Source organism: Gekko japonicus, unplaced genomic scaffold (assembly GCF_001447785.1).
Source record: "Gekko japonicus isolate JY-2015 unplaced genomic scaffold, Gekko_japonicus_V1.1 scaffold1224, whole genome shotgun sequence".
In the NCBI taxonomy this organism is placed as follows: Eukaryota; Metazoa; Chordata; class Lepidosauria; order Squamata; family Gekkonidae; genus Gekko; species Gekko japonicus.
In genome coordinates this window covers 550,874-555,349 of record NW_015163125.1, presented here as the reverse complement: position 1 = coordinate 555,349, position 4,476 = coordinate 550,874, and positions in this window count along the sequence as shown.

The following is a 4,476-nucleotide window of genomic DNA, read 5'->3' as shown; positions in this document are numbered from 1 at the left end:
GTGAGTATTGAGAGGCTACATCACATACCTGTAACTTTCCCTAACTGTCATGCCAATAAAGGTTTGTTGTGTTGTTGTATTGTTGAACTTTCCCTAACAGGAGATTGGGCTTTGCTGGTGGTCATTTCAGGTTATGAAAATGGTACTGGGAATGGGAAGTTCTGATAGCTCCAATGGCATCTAGGGAGGCCAGGTTGATGGTAACCAGGACCAGGGCATTCTCCGTGGTGGCGCCAATGCTGTGGAACAAGCTCCCTAATGAAATTAGAGCTCTACGGGACCTCCAGCAGTTCCATAGAGTGGTGAAAACTGAGCTGTTTCACCAAGCGTTCAAATAAGAACTGACTGCACCGGCTGGGTCACACTAGCACTTTACCACAGGATGCTGCCATATTTACTTAGTTTTACTGTATTTATTGCATTTTATATTTTGCATTTGCTGGTTTTAAATTGTATGTTGTTTTATATTGTTTGTAAGCCACCCTGAGCCGCCTTGGTGGGAGGGCAGGGTAAAAATCCAATTAAATAAATAAATGAATAAATGTACACTGCCTTAGCATAGGATGCTCTCTAACGTGCCAATATGCTGCAGTGCTTGGAATTTCAGACTTGGACTGAAAAGTCCTGGGTTCAGATTCCCACACTATCATGATGCACACTACATGATGTTAGGCTGATTCCTGTCTCTTAGCCTAACTTACCTTAAGGGCTGTTAAAGGAAACTTAGGTCCAGATAAAATGCTGGAAGATCTATGATCGGATTTCCAGTATGTTTTCTCTTCATAAATAGCACACTGGGAGAATGAGGACTGTGATATGTCTGCTTTGGCCCTATCTTTTCAAATAGCCCTCTGTGGTACATTAGGTTGATCCAAAAGTGTGTTTCATGACAGTAGGGGAATTTGAACCCAGGCCTTCCCCATCCTAGTCTGAAACTCCAACCCAGTGATTTCTCATTCAGTGGCTTGACAGCCTTGTGCACTGTTCCCAATGTAGCACCTTCCCTGTAATTCAGGAAAGTGGGCAAGGCCCTTGCCTGCTGGGTCTTGTGGTTGGGAATTGGTTCCCACCTTGAAATATCCACTGCCAGAGGAAAAGTTAACCTACAAGCCTCCCTGAAGTGCCTCAGGCCAGGGATAGAAGGAAATGTGGCTATGGAAAGCAAGTTTGGTGTAGTGGTTAAATGTGCAAACTCTAATCTGGGAGAACCGGGTTTGATTCCCCACTCCTCCATTTGCATCTGCTGATGTGACCTTGGGTCAGTCACAAGCTCTGGCACAGCTGTTCCCAAAAGAGCAGTTTGTGTCAGAGTTCTCTCAGCCCCACCCACCTCACAGGGTGTCTGTTGTGGGGAGGGGAAGGGAAAGGAGTTTGTAAGCCGCTCTGAGACTCCAAGTGAAGGGTGGGATATAAATCCAATCTCTTCTTCTTCTTCTTCTTCTATTTTGACTGATGGAATGGCAGATGTGGCTCTCCATGAGCCATGGAGTAAGAGCCACTTCTTCAACCAGTGCACTGAATTGTTAGAGAGCATACTATCTAGCCAGCATACATACTAGAAGTCAGGGCTGCTATCAGAACTAGGTGCTTTGAAAGCAAATTGCAGCTTCGTCTACAGAAGCAAACAGTGTTCTTTTATCATTAACTTTATCATTATAGCCATTTCAGTGTCAAAATGTCAAGAAGTTTTATAGCGAACGGCAACCAATGCAAGACATATAATAAAAAAGAGAAACATTTGTCCTTTTGGAAATAGCCCCATTTCCCAAAAGTGACTCTTGTCACTTTTGACACAAAACATTCTCCATCCTCCTGAAACACCCCCCCCCCAATGTCTTTTTCTATTTCAGTCTGGAAGGCAAAATGAAACGATATCTGGTCACACATGAAAAAACCAAATTCCACAGTAATTGAACTCTGTGCACTTATTCTCCTGCCAACATTCCAAAGTGTATAAAAACATTTCTATGAATATTGCCTCGCTGTGGCTTTCAAAGTCAAAAAGAAGAATTCTCCATACAAAAGAGAACTGTATTTACAGATACAGGGAGGGGAAACAATAGAAGAAATGCACAGCAACACAGGGGAAATGCTGGCAGTCATTCCTCAGGAAGGATTTGGGATTAGAGACTGGCTCTAAGGGAAAGTCCAAAAGATCTTCTGGAATCCAAACTATCGTTGTTATTCATGAAAAACATATATGATTAACACGCATTCCAAGCCGACCCTTTTCTTTGGCAAGAAAAAAGGCAAGACCTAGAATGACTGTGGAGAATTAAGAGTGGAGCATGAGGGCGAAGTGGATAGGGAGACATTTTGAGGGGAAATAAGATGGAATGGAGAATCAACCATTATTAAGGCAGTGGGGAGAAGCAGGGGAGGATTGGGGAAAAGGAGGAAAACTATATTCTTGCATGCTTTGGGGAGGGGGTTGCCATAGTAACTGTGAATGGAATTACTTAGCGGCAGCAAACATAGGGCTAGGAGTCCAAGCTGCTGCTTTTGCGCTGTCAAATGGCGGGAGTGGGAGGTGTGTTGTAGTGTATACATTCTGAACGGGAGAGGTACTTAACTGTCCCTCCATGCACTGCTTTTCTCTATATCCTTTTGTCTACATCCTCTCTGCCACAGCCAAGTCCTCCCACTTGATTCCATACATTGAAGAACCCCAGCTGTAAGAAAAAGTGGATGGGAGGGTGTGTGCACAGGAAAAGTGATGGGTAGAGGAAGGCTTATTCACTCTTATGCTGCAAATGGCCTGATTACTACCACAAAATCAGTGGGTTGTAGGATTAACATCTGCCCGCTTACAGCAGGCAAACCACCACCAGCACTCCCATTTTCCTGCTGGTCCCCAGTGGACAGGCAGGTAAAAAGGGGGCAGCATCACACATCATTTCCACCTGGATCCCAGAAATGATGTTGGTGCAATGTGACAACATTCTAGGAATTTTCCCAATCACTGTGGTTTTTACTGAAGAGATTGGCGAAAATCCTAGGACATTGCTACATTGTGTGGACCTCATTTCTGGTTTCTAGCCAAAAGTAACATCACAGTGTAATGCAATGCCATTTTGAAGTCTACACACACACACCCAAATGCCCCCACCACACTCAGAGCTAGGCTAGCAATGCTAGTGGTTGGTGTTACCAGACCCAAGTTTGCCACAGACCCTGTCGCTTGACCCAGAGTCTGAATATGTGAACAGGATATGTTTGTCTACTACTCTCTTAGAACTCTCCTTCTCCAGTAAGAATTCTAATTAAGGTAACCATTTCTTGAAGCAAAGGATCAACAAAATCCAGTGACACAAGCTTTTGGAAGTAATTTCTCAAAATGCATGCATAGGGAAGATGATGGAGCTATATCATATCCATGCACACTGGCAGAACAACAGCATCACAACCATCTTCAAATGATTGAGGAAGAAAATGTTGTACATATTTGTGCAGGAATAAAACTGGACAGTGAAGAAAGATGAGAAAACAACACAGCAAATGAGATGGAAAAGAGGCTTATGTAGAACACTGTCAGAGGGACACTCTCATGGGTCTACCTGGCCACATTCTATTTTTGAGAAACAGCAATCAGAGGGGCTCAGACAATCTCTGACAGAAATTTTTAGGCTAGTGCTACTGGCCTTTTCTATACATGCAGCTTCAAAATGGGGCAAAGAACTCCCCCAAGAAACAGCAAGGGGGGAGAGCAGAAGAACCTGTACCCTTGCCACAACCCTGTGTGGAAACAAGCCTGTGTGGTCCCTTAACAAGGAGTTCCCCACAGCTGCTGTGGAGCTTTGGGGAGGGGGAATAAGATGAAGTTCAGCCAGCCCAGACAGCAAGTGTTCCATTTATAACATCTTTGTTTTCAACCAAATTTCTTACTATGCTCTGCCAGCAAATGGTAGGAAGGCTTAACTTCTGGTTTTTTTAATATCATAGCAACAACATTCAGATTCTTGTTGACAAATTGCTAAAATGTGGTTTGGATCCTAGGACTGTTAGGTGGATCTGTAACTGGTTGCAGGGGTCGTTTCGTAGAAAAAGAGCTAGGGAAACTCATTAGCATAACTCATTAGCATATGCCACACCCCCTGACATCACTGGAAGTGTGTCATAAGGCCACACACCCTGCCCCCAACGGTCCCGGCCACCGCCGGCCTTGCAGCTCCACTGCCGAGCCCCATGAGGGGCCCAGCGGTGGACCTGCAAGGCCGGCAGGAGTGCAAGGAAGCCCCGCGAAGGCCCTCCCTGGCCCCAGGCAGGCAGGGGTGGGGAGAGGCAGGGAGGAAGCAACTTACCCTCCCTCTTCTTCTGCCTCCTCGTGGCTGAATGAGGGCCGGAAGCGGGGCGGCCGGAAGCAGGGGGCGGGGCTTCGTCATGTGCCCCACCCCCATACCTCACCCAGGGGAACTGCGATCCCCCGCGATCCCCCCCGAAATGACCTCTGACTGGTTGACAGATCACACCCAAAGA